Genomic DNA, 15997 nt, shown 5'->3' with positions numbered 1-15997 from the left:
CCCGCAGCAAGATTCAGTGTATGCTTAATCTTAACTGTTTCTTTCACCTCTGTAGGGCTATTGATAACCTTAAATGTAGGCATATCCCCAATTAATATTTGTGGTTTCAGGGTCCCTGGAGGAAGCCACAATACAAATAATTACAGATGATGCTTAAGTAGATTAATTCTGCATCATAGTGATTATCTGGTGTTTTTCCTTTTCTTGAGTTTCTACTCCTTTATGAAAGGGAGCATTTTAATAGCTGTTTTCTAGTGCTGCACAGATCAAACAGATTAAAAAGAGCACCTCTAAAGCAGGAAATGGTTTAACCACTGCACTTAAACACTTCCTGAGAAAGAGCATAGCATAAGCCATGAACAATAACACCGAAAATCACTTCTCTCTTCGGGTGCTGACAAAGGAACGACCCCATTGCCCAAAAGGGGTTTAGAAAGCAGAGGTCTCCCTGCTAGTCTGCTGCGCCGAGCCTTGCACGACTGCTGCCTGCGGGGCTGCGCCGGGCGTTTTGGGGACCCAAACCGCTGCTGATCTTCCGCTGCCACCTGCCGGGCCCGCGGCGCCGGTGCTGATCCGGGCTGGTGCTGAGCTGCTCGCGCGCCGTCTCCTTGGGATTTTGGATGCTCGCATAAGGAAAGCAATAGCACCTACGTGTGGCCAGCGTGTATTAGGCATGTGTAACGGTATGGCCATAATGTGGAGCTGCAAGAGATCTCTAGGTGAACGGGGTGTAAAGTTCTTATACCTTGTGCAGCTCCCTGTAGTTTGTTGCAGGCACCTGTGAATTTGGGGTATGCCCGTCGGAGGTGTGCAGTGCTGCTGTGTTGCTGCCCCTTGTGCTGCTTGGCTCGATATCTGCCCCTTGTCCCCCATAATTTCTGATGGTGCTGGTTAGTCCCCTTCAACCAAAACTGTCAAATGTATTAAAATCCTACAGGCAATATAGAAATAAGCGGGCAATGGGGGCTTCCTTGCAGCAAAGGCTGCAGCCAGAGTCAGTTATACCCAGGGGAGGCTGAGCCCTCTTCCACCGGGGGGGGAAAGGGGGCAGTGTGTTGGTTTTTTTTTTTTTTTTAGGGTCCCAAGTAGCAGTTTGCGCCACGCATTTGCAGCACCCAGCGGGACCCCAGCCAGGCTCGGTGGCAGCATCGCCAGCGCCTGCCCGCCGGGCGCACAACAGCCCCCTGCCACGGGGTTTGCCCCCGGCAGCTGAGCCCCCTTGCTGGGCAACGCAGCGTGGTCCCCGGCTACAGTGTGCTCCTGCCCGCTGTCCCGAGGCCTTTGTAGGGGCTCCCTCTCTAGTCTTTATTTTTATTCTTTTCGTTGTTGTGGGGAAGCGGATGGACTCGAGCAGACCCCCCCGACCTGACGCACCTGCGCCTACTTTCCCGGGCTGCGGAGGTGCCGCAGGGGAGGGTATTGCCCTTGGACAGGCCCAGCCTTCTTAATGCCTGGTCGCCGCAGTCCGTCCTTTCGTTCCATGTTGAGCACGCCGGCATTGCAGCCATCTGTGTTTCCCTCTGCTTCCGCTTTGGACCGGGATTGAGGAGATTTGTCTAACGGAGGCTATTTTTAGCAGCGACATTGCGGTTAAGCCACTCAAGCCTCTTGGCTGACTCGCTTGGTCGGCAGCACCGCGGCCACATCCCAGGCAGCAGCCGGCATCGCTGTGCCTTGGATCCGCCGGCGAACCCCTCCCGTCATCATCCCTAACCTGTTTTAGTGCAAACGAGCTACCCTAGCCGTGGCCTGCGGTTTAAACTGTTCAAGTCGAACAAGCGCTGATCTACCATCCTCCGAGGTTAGAGGAGCCAGGTATCGTCGCTTCTTGCAGACGGACTTTCCTCAGCCCCTCTGCACCGTGTGCCTTAGCTCCCGCGAAGCAAAGGGGCCGCCTGCATCCCCTTCCCTCGGGGGCCTCTGGCCAAGGCTTTCATTTTAAAATCAGTTGTGCCCTGATCATAGGGAGCGGTCTTCTGCCATTTTTGTTGATGTTTTTTAACCCCAAAACTTTGACTCTACTGTGAAGTCCATCACTGGATGATGAGTTTTAGTGAAAAAAACTATAAAAAGGATCTAACTTTCTATTATGTCCATCTCATTCCTTCACATGTCATCCCAGTTAAAATGGGTGCTTGCTTCCAGGCAGACAGCACCTCTTCTTTCGTCTTTATAAACCGAATGATGCTTGATTCTCTCCTCAGTTTTCATCTCAGGTTGCCTCCACAGCAGCTGGTGGCCCTAAGGCCTCCTGAGTCCCGGCCTGGAACGCTGTTCCTCGCACAAGGCTTGCTTTTTTTTTTTTTTAATCAAGCATTAAATAATGGAGTAGTGCACTCCAACTAATGTCCTTGTTGAGGATATTTTTTCAATGGGAAGCTGTGTAACCTGCCACCTCTGCGCTCTGACAGGCAGCCAGTCACCGGGCTGATCTGGCCATTGAAGCAACTAAAAGCACGGATGAATTTTGAGACATCCGAGGAGAACAGGCCCCACGGACACCCGATCTCATCTGCTGCTTCAGGCTGCTCCACATGCGGGTCGGAGGAGGAAAGCAAGTGTCGAACTTGAGGCCAGCTCCCCTTGTAGTCCTTCATTTTTAGATGCACTGATAGGCTTTATTATAGATGCCTATCTAAATTAAACAATTAAAATGTCATGTACTTCCCAATTGCTGTGTTAAGCAGAAATATGAAACCAAGCCATGTGTGGAGGACTTTAGAGGAGACAACTTATGTTTTGGAAAACTTACTGATAAACAAAACAAAAAAAGGGAGAGAAAAATCCCATAAACTTTCTTTTGTAAGTGTAATGCTGAGTTTTCAGACTCTAGGCTGCCTTTTGAAAACTACTCTAAATGGCTTAAACCAATTTAAAACCCCCTAAGAATAATCTGAAATAAGGGTGTCCCACCACAGATCTCTCCAGATATGTGAAACGGATTAAATTTATGATTTCGGTACTGACTCTTGCATAGCAAAGTCTGGATGTAATTTAACCATAAACCCTGTTGCCTTTCAAATGCACTTGTTGCTTCCGAGTCACTTTATAGGGACTTCGGTGTTTCCCGGCTAGCACTGCAGTCAAGTCCCAGCTCCAACTGTCACGGTTTCGGAAGGGAGCTGCCTCTCCAAAGGCTTAGCCAGTCCTGAAAGATCGCAGCCTTGGTCTGAATTACGTCAAAGAGCCGAATGCCTGGGCTGCTCCAAACGCGGCCAGGACACGTGACGGAAAGGCGACGTGAGGGTGCGTTGTCCCCGCCATGGGCTTTCCATCCTCGCGGCTAACGTTGAATTTGGGACTCGTTCTCCGTGACGCCAGTCGCTTTTAGCAGCTACGGCGGCGGGAGGGCGGAAAAACGCGTTAGCCTGCCCTGCCGAGGTCTGCTCCCGCGGCCTGGCCCCGTGACACATTTCCCGCTGGGTCGGCTCCTCGCTGTCCCGCAAAGCCCTTTTCCCCTGCTCGGGGAGCGCCCGGAGCTGGGTCAGCCTAATCTTGTCCTAATGCCGAGCGAGCCGGGAGGTGGCCAGCGTGCTGCTGCCCCGCGACCGCCAACCTGCCCTCCGGTCCCACGGCTGGCTTGGATGTCGGTGTGCTGTCTGGGAGGAGGAGAAGCCTTCCCGGCATGGTTTTCCAAGGAAACCAGCAAGCTCCAAGCGTGCCGGCTGCACGTGGGTCCCCTCTCGCGTGTCAGCGAGGTGACGTCTCGGAGATACAAATCCTGGCAGGTTTGGTGGCCAGGCAACCCAGCGCTGCTCTCGGGTTCATGACGTAGCTCATGTCTGCCTGAGCTTTTTTCTAGCAAGCAGCGAGTCCACCCAGGAACAAGAAACCACTTGTGCTGGGGCCGCAGAGATGCGCCGGTTGTGCTTCACCTTCTCGCGCATGGGAGACCCGGCCGGGATGGAGAGGCGCGCGGGCACCCGGCTCCTTCGGCTCTGCTGCTTGCACGGGCACCCGCTGGGCAGCCTGTGACGTGTCCCAGTAACGTCGATACAGAGGGGTAATAATAGCTTTTAATCCACTCTAAAACCTTTTACAGCACCGGGCAGCGCAAAGAGACCTTAGCTGAGATGAGAGTCGGGCTCGCTCTATCCTGAGAAAACGTGCCTTGCAAATGACTTTCTCCCTAATTTGTCTCCATGTTCATTTACTACTAACAGAGCTGATAGTCTGCTTCCTTCAGTCCAGTGACTCGGTTTTGAGCCCAGACCCCCTTGTAGAGGGTGAAAAGGCAAAACGTCCTTCGAGGAAACCCGCTGTTTGGGACCCGCCGGTCGGGGAGGAGAGACCCCGGAGCGAGAGGCGGGTGCAGCTGTCAGGGGAGCACTTCTGCCACTGCAGGCACCGTGGCATTAAAAGAAGGAGCTTAAGTTATTAAACTGAGCTGCTTTAATCATCCAGTTCGGGGAAATCCATTGCTACGGGAGACTGGAGGATTAATGTATTTTTACCGCAAAGCCAATACGTCTGTTCTGACCAGTTAGCAGCCGCTCGCTCGCCCGTATGAAACTTTGTTCTCCGGGTTTGCGGGTGGTGGTATGGGATCGGATGGAGTTTTATTTGGAGATTGACCCCATTACCCTGAACCTCATCATTCTGGTGGCGAGTTACATCATTTTGCTGCTGGTTTTCCTGATCTCCTGCGCGCTCTACGACTGCCGGGGGAAGGATCCCAGCAAGGAGTACGCTCCCGAGATCCCTGCGGAGGCGCAGCCTCCCATCCGGCTGCTGGGGATGCAGCAGGGCGCCCCCGGCTCCCGCTGGGCCAAGGGACTCGCCTCCGCCTGCGGAAACCCCTCCGACCTGCCGGGGAAAAGGACTACGGCGGTGTGAGGGCGTCCTGCCTCCGCGCTCCCTCCCGCCTCGCCGCCGCTCGGCTCGCCCCGGCCGCCACGCGTGCTCCCGGCCGGCGGAGGGAGGACGCGCTCGCCAGGTAAGCCGAGGCGCCGGCTCGTCCCACGCCGTGCCGTCGCCCGGGGGGTTGTTTCGCGTCCGGCTCGGGCGCACGGTCCTGCCCGTCACCCGCGAGGAAACCGCTTCCCGCTCTAGGGCTGGGAAAGGCCTCCGGTCTCCCGCGGCTTTGGCATCGGCACGTTGGCGGGGATGTGGTGGCCTCGGGAGGCCCTTTACCTCTCCAGCGAGAAGGATTTTAAAAGGACAGAAATAGCGTCTTTCTGATAGAGGCCAGCTGCTGCTGCCGTCAGGATTTAACACTTTCCGTGGTGTCCGTAAGCCGCCCGGCGCGGGCAGCGCCAAGCCCGTCTCCAGGCTTGTCTCCAGCAGGCAGAACTCGATCGCTGCTTTTCGGAGTGCCCCGTCACCCGAGGAACGCGACCCGGCGCAACACGCTTCCTGGAAAAGCTGGGTGCGATGCCGCCGTCCCGAGGGAAGGCTTGGGCCAGGGTAAATTTACCGGTAACGGGATGCGAACGAGTCACCGCCGAGGTCCTCGCCGCCGAGACGGGGAGCTGCGGTCGCCGGCAGCCAGAGCGAGCGGCGCTGGCTCGCAGTGGGCATTCCTGCGTGCGTCGCGCGCCTCCGAGCCGCCCTTGGCCGTGCTGCCGCACGTCCGGCTGCGGCAGGCGAGCGCTGGCGTTTGAGCGCCGGCAACCTCGCGTTACCTGCGAGCCGCCCCCGCTGTGCTCCCCGGTTCCACCGGTGACCCCACTGCTCGTTTAAACCGCCTTGGATGTGTCCGTGCTCCAGCTACAGGGTGTCTGTGGCTTAAACCCATTCATCCCACCCTAATGTGCCTGCGACGGGGCAAAAAATCTGCGGTCTGCTTCCCCGAACCCGAGGGCTAAGGGTGCCTGCAGACAGATGGTCTTAGGTGCTGCGTGCGGGCGTCTCCGCTGGTGGAGATAGTGAAGGTTGTGAAGGTGAAGAGCACCAGACCCTTACGGTCACAGCTGTCTGTCCCTTAGGAAACTTCATATCTTCTCCATGCTTGAATACCTGCAGAGTCCTGTAGAAAGCTCTGGTAGACACCGGCTCAGGTTTATCGCTTGTCCCACGCACCAGTGACGGGTGACTCCCTGGAGGCGATGGTCCCCGATGCCTTCGGGACGGGCGTTTCGCACGCTTCCAGAAGTAAACGCGGTGAACGTGAAGCACGGCTGAACAAAGCTGTCTGCTAGATTGCACAATTTGTACCCAAACTGTGCAGTAGCTGGCGTTACAGCCCCAGACGTGCCGATTTATCAGTCGGTCTGCAGAGAATTGGCGCTGGCTACGAGACTGTGAGATATTTTCTATCTCTTTATCTGCCTGCATTTAAAAGAAAATGCAGGCAGAATGCTTCTTGGTTTTGTTTTGGTCCCTAAATTCGTTCGGGTGAACCGAGGTGCCGTTTTCAAGCTGCCCCGTGCGTCCCCGCGGGTTACGGAGCTGCCTGGCTTTGGAAGGAAGCCAAAACGTGGAAGGTAACTCCGAGAGCTGGGGCTGCGAGAAGGAAACTGCCGAGAAATCAGAAGCTGGTGACATGTCCCTCTCTCAGATATACTGCAATAACGATATCGAATGGCTTGTTTTCGTTCTCTTAGCACTGAAAAAATGCAATTAATTAACAGCAAGTTCTAGCTGCTTTTGGTAAGAGTCGACAGTGGTTAAGCTGCCGCTACGTGACGGCCACTGTCGCCCTGCAGGCCAATAGCTCTCTCCAAGTGCTCTGCAGCCTGCCTTATCTCTAGCTTCTAAGCTCTTCAAAGCTTTTTGTACGTTCATACATCACCCACCATGCTAGGGGCGTCCTTGGCAATAAGGGCTCCTTGGCGTTAGGGAGCAGCAATAATAATCATCTTTGCTGAAAAGAGCTTGGCAGGGGGGGACTAAAAAGAGATCAAAAACATCACAAAGTGTGATCGCAGCTCGTTTCTGCCTTGATGCTGAGATGTCGTATAAAATGCCACGGGGCCGGCAGAAAAGCTCCGTAGCTCTTCTATAAAGGTCACGCAAGTAATCAACGGTACTTTGGCATGGCCACTAGGTCTTTGCTACCTTGTTTATTTATGTAAGTAATTACACGCACAGAGGTAGAGGCTATGTTAATAAATATTTACAGACAGCAGAAATCCTCCAGATGCATAGTTTGCTCTAGTTGCAAATACTATGTGTATATCAACTGCTGCAAAAACCCTTGGCTTCTCGAAAGGGAAGGGCAAAATGGTTGGATTCAGTGCAGGCAGGATTCCCGCGTAAACCTCAGCAAGGCGGTCGGGCTGCGGCCGAGGGCACCCGTGGGCCACGTGGCGCTTGCCCGAGCGCCGTGCTTGGTTCTCCAGAACCTTATCAGTGGTGACATAGCTCGTGGACTCTGCCCTGAAACGTGGAGCTAAAAGCAGCTGATGACGTTTCTCTCCTGATAGGAGGAAAATCCCCTGTGCAGGAGACGAAAGAGTAAAGTGCGCCAGCGCTTTGCCTTTGCGATGGGAATAAACTGCCCTTCTTAAAGCTTGGTCTACGCTAGAGCAACGCTGAGCACGTGCACGCGGGCATCTCCCGGGCTCGCGCGGCAGCACGTAACGCCGCGAGCTGGCCCCGGCCCCGTCCTTGGCATCAGCGCCATAAAGCTGTCACCAACATCCCCATAGTGATGTGATCGAAATTGTGCCGTCTAAAGTTCATATCCCTTGCTGGCACCAGCACAGTACAAAAAACGTCTGGCAAGCGGCATTGCTGGCGGCCCTGCCCGACGGAGCCGTGCCGGGGGTCTGGAGAGGCGCCTGGTCTCCTGCCATCCCTCCGCAGGGAGGACGGCGGCGTCGCTCCTCGCGCACAGTCCGGCTGTAGGTGTTGTAGACGTCTACAGCCACCGCGGAGTCACGCTCACGTGGCTCTTGGCCCGCGCTGGCTGCGTCTGGCTTCTCCATCGCTGTTGGGCTGATCGTGGATTTGCACCTGGCTTAATCACAACCGCCTACATAGGCGTGTTTGGCCTGGGGGATTAGATACGGTGGTTTAAGGCCTGGATGTGTAGCGCAGAAATACTGTCTCGAAGTAAGTGCCGTTTGCAAATGAATAAGATGCTGGTAAAAATTACGTTGTCTAACATATATTCAGAATCAGGATGAGCTGGAGAGGGCTGGCTGGAGGGGTGAGGTTTAGGAACCACGTTGTGTCCCCACTCCGGCCCTTGGCTGGTGGGGCATCCTCGGGCAACTCGCCATGGACCCATCGCGTGTCTCCTTGTGACTCCTAGCCACGTTATTTTCCTCTGCCCTCTGCGCTGAGATTTCTCTCTCCTCTTAGACGTTTGTGCCTTCATAACGGGGTTTTCACTCGAATGGCACCCGGGGGCTACAGCAGAGCTTCCCCCCGTGAGCTAACCTCAGTAGGGCCCAACAAAGCAAAACCAAACCTGCTCCAACAGCGACAGATTGCCGCAGCGAGTGGGGCAGAGGAGTCGATGAAGGTGCCGCTGTAAATCTGTGGAAGCCGTGGACCTGGAAGAGCCTTTAAAGCCCTTGTTTTCCGTGAGCCACGCTCGTTCCTCGCGGGGCTCTGCCGAGCTGCGGCTCTGCGGTTTGAAGGGACCTGGCTGCTGGTGGGAGGATTTATTGCTCTTCTGGAGGAAGCAGGCATTCAGCCTGCGCTGGCTCTTTTTCAGTTGGCTTTAGTGCCCTTTTAAAATTATACTTTACTGTGTTCTGTAAAGCCTTTATTAAAGGGTTTCCACAGGAAAAAAAATTTTTTTAAAAACAACAGATTTCTCCAACATTAATTCAAATCAAATGTATCATTAAATTCACTGTTTAAAGAAAATACATCTTTAGTGTGAGCCCATTCCACTGTAAATATATCGTCTAAGCCTTCAGATTTTTTAAAATCCCTAATAAGCCACTACATCTGAATAGAGGATTAGCCCAGACAGACTAACCCACATTTGCAGAGGAGCGCTCCTTGCCATGCAATGAGCCTTTTGAATCTGAAAAGGGATAAATCGCCTTTCTAATTTTTATTAGCACGTTGTTCTTACGGTGCAAATGCTCATGCTCTGACGGTGCCAAGTACAGCAGCGTAGTAACGGTATGGCCAAGGCAAGCCCCTTGGCTGTAAGAAGAGATTAAAAACTGTTTTTACTGCCGAGAACCACATCACCCTGCGATATCAGCTGTTCAGCTTGCATCACCTTGGCACTTCAGCAGGAATGGTGAGAGATGTAAGAGTTGCTATTGGGTGTTTGATGAGAAATACTGTTCTCCCAGTCGTGCTTTTGGGGACCTTACTGCACGGGACGTGCAGGAGTGGCTTTCTGGAGCTGAAGGGACCCTACGGTAGAGATTTGGGCCTTGTCGCTTGAGCGACAGAAAGCTGAATTAACCGTTTGTAAATGGCTCTGACACCTCGGCTGAAAGACATGTCTAAGAGTGAAACCTTAATGAGTGAAAATCATACCAGAAATGTAAAAAATGGGAAAATCAGGCTTGCTGCCATCTCTAGCTTCCTATTCGAACATCTTTTCTTGTCTCCTCACTTGCTCTTTCTCGCGGGTGCCGGTTTCCTTGGAGACGCTGTTTCCTAGTTTCCCTCTCTAATAACGTCACCGTTTGACGTTAACCTTTCAAAGCGGCGTTTCCATCCTAACGTGGCAGGGCGGCTGCAGCTTTTGGAGGCAGATACGTGTCGTGAGGCGTCTGAACCCCGTACCGACCACCCAGCCCAGGCTGCGACAGATGCTCCGTGTGGGCAAGGAAACCGCGCCCTCGTTTCTCCACCTATTAATGGCGATGATAACTGTTACATAACTGGGGTGTTGGGTTGATTAATTAACGTGTGCAAAGGAATTTGAGATCCTTTCATGGGTGGTGCCACGGTGGTGTTCAGAGTTATTATTAATTATGGGTTGCTCTGATTATATATTTGTGTCTATTCCTGAGCGCACATGAAATCTGGACGCACCGCTTAAGCACCCACCCTCCACACCCCTTCGGTACTGAAGCTTTAGGGCCCAGCAGTATCGCTTTTGGTTATCCTAAAAATACACTGAACTTGCTGCTATTGACTTCAGTGAGAGCTTCAAGTGAGCAAAGAATATAGGGTTAGCATCCACCTATATTAGTATTAACGACATTGCCTAAATCATAGCCACTGTTTTCATGTAATTTTATTAGGTAACATTTTTCATTTTTTAGCCAAACTACTTCTTTTAAAGAAAAGAAATATACAAATTCAGGCTGCTTCTGGGCCTTAGCTCCTCAGGAAAGGGGAGGCGAGGCGGGAGTCCGGCACGTCCTTCCATGTATGTCATCTTCAAACGACACAGCAGAGAGCCACCGAAGTTTTGAAGGATCAATACGAGTTGCCTTGAATTTATAGCTGGAATCTGGGCATTCATAAATCAAATCTACTGAACCTAAGAAAGGTGGATTGAAAAAGATCTGTGAGTAGCAGCACGTGATATAATGTCTGCGCATGCTGTGCCATTTAGAACGACCCATTTCCCAGTTAGTGTCCCCAACCAAAACCAGTCTGTGCTAGGTGGAAGAATACGAATGTTTATTACCGGTGGTTTCTCTTCTGTCCTCTACGTGCTCCTCCCCTTGCAGCATGCTAAGCAAGGTCTTGACATAAGTCACATAATCATTTTCTCTCCATCTCCCAAAAGGGAGAATTGTGTGTAATGACGTGTTTTGTTTTGTTGACTCAAGAAGTAGCAAAGTATTGAGAAATAGCGGTAAGAGCCTCTACCCCACAGGCAGACCTTTCTTAATCAGTGCGTGGTTGGGTCCAACCTATAGGGAAGGCAAGAAGATCCCAAGTACTCTGCCCCCTTCTGCACTAGCTGTCCATCAAAAGGCATGACAAGGTCTCCTGCCTCAACGAGTGGAGAAGATGGGGTGAGAAATGGGCGCAGAAGAAGCTAGCACAGTTTACTGGAGATGGCCTCAGCCTTGGCTTCCTGGAGGACACGCTCGTCACCTGTCCCAAGACTAAAGGATGCCTTCGTTAGGGGAGCAGAAGAAAGGTCTCTGAACTTCAGCTGGTCTCCTGCGTGGGGCAGTGCAGCGATGTGCTTTGCTCGCTATGGGGCTTGCGGCAATATTTCCGTTGAATCATTCCTCGTCAGTCACCAACAGCACTGCAATTCCCAACCCTCCGGGCAAAACCCGGGTCAGGTTACAGGAGCTGGTACAATGCGAACCCAGGGACACTGAAGATAAAGAAAAGCTTCTGAACTGGGAAGGGAGTCATATTTTATTATTTTAGTCATATTTTATTATTTTTCAAGGCAATAGTTTTAGAGCAGGAACCAGGGAACACTGGAACCAGGGTGGTTTAATAGTGTCACTTAAGAGGGTGATTTTATACTGGCAAAAGCTCCAATGTAGATGCAACTATACCAGGAAAAAGTGCCTTCAACAGTAAGCCTTATTTTGCATACTGCAAGGATGTGTACTAACCTGGCAAAGAACTGCTTTAATTAATTAAAGCTCTATTTACAGTTGATGGAGAGAGACAGCTTGCAGGGACATGCCATCAAGTCTTTTCGAGTGCAAACAAGGCTCTCTAAAAGTTGCATTTTTATTTATACACATCCGCAGAATTGAAAAGCGGAGCAACGCTTGTAAAGCCAAGTGTTTTGTCCCTGGGGTATTGAATAGACGGCAAATCTTTGGCATCGAGAGGGCTCGTGTTTGCTTTGCGAAGGAGCGCTGGCTGGGCTCCCGCCGCGAGCTCTGAACATCTGAGGAAAGGCTAGCTGGAAAGAATTACGTTGTGACGCAGGCGGGAGAAAGCCAGGAAATTCAAACCCGAGGCAGAGGCTCCTACCTTAACTCGTTCTGGCAAGGAAAAAATAATTGTGAAGTGTTAACACCGCATCCTGGGGACGCTTGGTTACAAAACGTGCCAGCTTTTAAGAGTTCCTTGGGAGGCTCGAGTTTTTGACCAATTTATTGTGATAGAGGTCAGAGAACTAGTTGGAGGAGTGGGAAAATTAAACCATAACTGGAAGAATAATTACGGCTTGCCATTGTCAAGTACCGTGTGTTTTTGCAACTGTCTTGGCACGGTCTTTTTGCCTTTTGCTAATCCCCTTCTAATATTCTATTATTATCTCTGTATCGTCTGAGGGACAAAGGATCCTTCTTTCTCTCCTACTAATTTTGTTTCACCTGTTTTGCAACATCGCAAAGCCTCGGGGTTCCCTCATCTCATAGTGTTGCATGCTCGACATTACAAAAGTCCAGCTGCTTCGTGGGGTAACAGTTAAGCTGCCATGAGGAGGATGTAGGATTTTATCGCGAGCCATTTGATGGGGAACGCTTCTGCAGCTGGACTCGCTGCCCTTCCCCTTTCGCAAAAGGAAAACGCATTGCCTGCTTCATCTGCTAAAGGGGAACGTGTGGTTTTATTTCACTATTTGGTCTTCAGTGTTCGCCTGTAGTGGAAGAAAGGACCCCCGTGTCCAGCGTGCACAGCCGTGTTTTGCAGCGAGAGGACAAAAACGGTTCGGGCACCGGCGGGACCGAACTTGCCTGTCGCAGCTTCCTCCCGCAGGTCCCCAAAGCGAGTCCCGCGGGGCCGAGCTTCAAAGCGCCGTCGCGGTGGAGGACCTCCGCTTCCTGTTTTGCTTGAGCTGAGCAGCTGCCTGGGGAGGCGGCGCGTTGTGGCCGCCGCTGTTCTCTGCCCTCCTTGCTGGGAAGTGGCAGGATAACCAGGAGCAACAAGCAGAAATTACAGAAGCCAGATCATTTCCATTTTTTTAGAGCAGAAGTCAAGGTACATTTATGGGATGAGAAGGATGACGGAAGATGACTTGAGGGTAGTTTGTGCCTCGTTGCACAAGGGCGCAGCACCTCAGTTTCTGCACTTAGCGAGGTCTCGCTCTTACTTGGACTGTAACTGGTCAAAAATGTCATACCTTGAATGTTGAAATTCCAGCTTTTTGCATGTTTTCCAGGCAGGTGGACAGCGATACTCTTGTTTGTGATGCAGAGTACCCCCACTTCATCCGTTTGCTTCCCACCCTGAGCAAAGGGATGGCAAGAAAGCCGAGCGTCGGCGGTCACCGCACCCGCAGCAAGGCCACACTGGAGGAGAAGCCAGCTGGACTTTTCCTGAGATTGCAGTAATTTATACCCTGAGTAGGGCCAGGAAGGGATCGTGTCTCCTGAGGTGCAACTTTGGGTTGTGGTGGCACTTCACGATGCTCCTAGCACGGTGCTAGCTCTGCTCTTGCAGGATATCAGCTTTTCTGCCTTAACGGATGAATCGCTGCTGGCCAGATTGTGTCCGTCTCTTTTGCAGGCACCAGGGCTCAGCTTGAAGAAAGCAGAGACTGCTTGAAAAACCGGGGCAAGCCCCAGGGCCCAGCTCCACAGGCTGTTTGTGTCCTCAGCCCAGGTGCTCAGGTACTCTTGCACGCTGGGCCTGTCTGCCTCCGTCCCCCTGCAAAGCAGACACGGTGACAGCGTCCCGCGGCCAGGGTGGTAACAGGAAACACGCAGCTCTCAGTGACTTCTCTTTGAAGGCAAGGTTGCTCAAGAGTTAAAAATGTGAAACAATCATGCTGCATGTTTCATAACTAAAGGTAATATAGGAAAAAAAGCAACTATGCTAGCTTCTTAGGTTGCTAGACCCGTAATTAATGTGTACTACATGTATGCACCTGCACACAGAGAAACATGAGCCCTTGCGCACATAACTGTAGGTTGTTGTATTAATCTATTGTTGTATCTATTTTAATCCTGTATTACGGTATCTTGAAGGCAGCACAGAAGTCACCCTAGCCTGACTCTCATATTTCACCTCACCTTGGCTTTCCCTTTCCCTGCAAAAGCTCGGGTGATAAGGCAGGCGTTTAGACAGTCGGCCGCATGAGGCAATCATTATCCTAAACCTCGTCTTTCCAAAACCCGCGTTCTGGGACACGGGGGCACTTTGCATCTCCCCACAAATCATGGGCATTTTCATGCTCCAGTTTTGGGATTGCCGGGGGGGATGGATCCTGCTGCCTGTGGCTCCGGCGTGAGCACGGGCCGCTGCTGCGATCCATGGGCTGCGCTCTGCCCCGCAGGCGGGAGGTTATTCAAGGTAATTCCACCGGATTCCAGCGGAGTTACCCGGGAGTGACATGAGCACAACTCGAGCGCGGGGGGGAAGCGCAGATGCAGCTCTGCCTGGCTGCAGATACGATTAACGCTTGGCCGTTACTCTGCAGGACGTGTTCAAGATGCCGCTTGGCTGCCGCCCTGTCTCTGGTTTCGGGTCCGAGAGCTCTCCGGCCGTTCCTTTGCACCCGCTCTTCACAGAACAGCATGACCACTAATTACTCCAGCTAATTAACTTTTAAAGGCAGCATGGTTCTCACACCAGCATGTCAATTAGAGGAAAGCCTTCCTGTGAGGCAACGCAGTTACGTTTCTGAACACCCTAAGCACGCGGGAGGCTCAGCCCCCCTGATCACCCCCAACGCAAGCGTCTGCCTTATCTCCCTGCTTGGTGCCCCTCGCTCCTCCCTTCGCTTGCTCTCCTTTCAAGGGCCTCAAGCAACGGTTTTCCTCCTCCTTAGTTAGAATGCTTCATCGTGGACCAGACAGCATTTTTCCAAGTTGAGATGGGATGGAAGGACTAAAATAATGTGCCAATCAGACTGCCTTTCTCTGACGTCTGTCCGTGAAATACAAAACGCAGAGCAGCAAGCAGCACCTCTGGTGCCAAAGCTAGCATCCTTCCTGCGAGACTGCGTATCCTCTTTAGCAGGGGTTTCCCTGGGTCCCCATGTTTTCCTTGCTCTGTTTGGTGCGATGATAAAAATAGCTTCTTTTGAAGATTTTAGTATCTGGCAGAACACCTCATTCCCTCAGAGTAGTTTTGCACCTTCGTAACTGCTTTCCTACGGACGTAATCCGTCTAACACCTTCCGTGCGGAATACTGATATAGCAGCGCTGGCTGCTCTTTGCCCAGACTCTGCCAGCTGCTGGTAACAAGAGCCTTGTTTTTGCTGACCTGAGATGTCCTTTCTGGCAGACCTACGCAATGTCCTATGTATCTTTTCTTTCAATACCTTTTGCACATAAGGTAATAACAATGCTACGTTCTTTTAGCAATGCAATAATTATCATTCGGCAGTGGCTTAATGAAAGCACCGCTCTTCTTCTCACTGAAGCTTGAGAACTGACATTCGAAAGAAGTCCTTTCCCAGCCTTTTTCTCTTGGCCACTCCTTGTGGAAACTAGAGTGTCTTCATCTTAATGAGCTCAGGGGATTGGGGAGTTACAAGAGAAAATTCAGCTTCAAAAATACCTACCGGCCTCTTGTGAATATGTCAGGACATGTTTTTAGATACAACGCTTTCTTACCTGAATGGGCTTGTGCTCTCCTGATTTAGTGACTTCTCCAGCTGAGCTATTTCTTGGCTGGGTCCTGTGCTGGATGCTGCAACGCCTTGTTTAGTTTGCATGAGGTATGTCGCAACGTATAGAGCAGCTCCTCAGCGGGTACAAACCGCCTCCGCCTTGCTCACCTTTATCACTTCTGCAGCAGATAGCAATGGTCTAGGTAGGAAACCACAGTCACTTACATACACGTGTGTGTTTGCAGGGCTTCCAGGAGCTGGGTCCAAACCAGCAGCGTAATCGTGCAGGCAAACGGAAGCAACCGCACTAAATGGCAACGAAAGGCATGTGAGAACGGAGCGAGGTCAGGAGATGCTGATTTTGGGAGTCTCCTTTTTCCCTGCATCCCCGAGGGTGGATGGGAAGGTCCATGGGAATAGCCGGTTCCCGCACCTCGGATCCGCTACCCAGGTGCCGTGCTGTGCCCGCAGGCCAGGGACGGACCGCTGGGGACCAGGGACGGCCGCGGCGGCTGTACCCGGCTCCCGGAAACGCTGCAGCCTGCGGTCCCGTGGTCGTGCAAACGTTAGTGTCAGAGTCAAGAAAAGCGGTGGGAGCGTAGGGCTGGGGTGAAGGGGAAGGATGGTCCCTTTTCAGCTGGGTTTTATCCTCCTGAAATGTCTGCGGTGCTGCATCCTGCGCAAGCAGGTTGAGC

The sequence above is a fragment of the Apteryx mantelli genome, chromosome 19, assembly GCF_036417845.1.
Source record: "Apteryx mantelli isolate bAptMan1 chromosome 19, bAptMan1.hap1, whole genome shotgun sequence".
NCBI classification, from domain to species: domain Eukaryota; kingdom Metazoa; phylum Chordata; class Aves; order Apterygiformes; family Apterygidae; genus Apteryx; species Apteryx mantelli.
The sequence above is the reverse complement of the archived record's forward strand: the minus strand, read 5'-3'. Positions refer to the sequence as shown.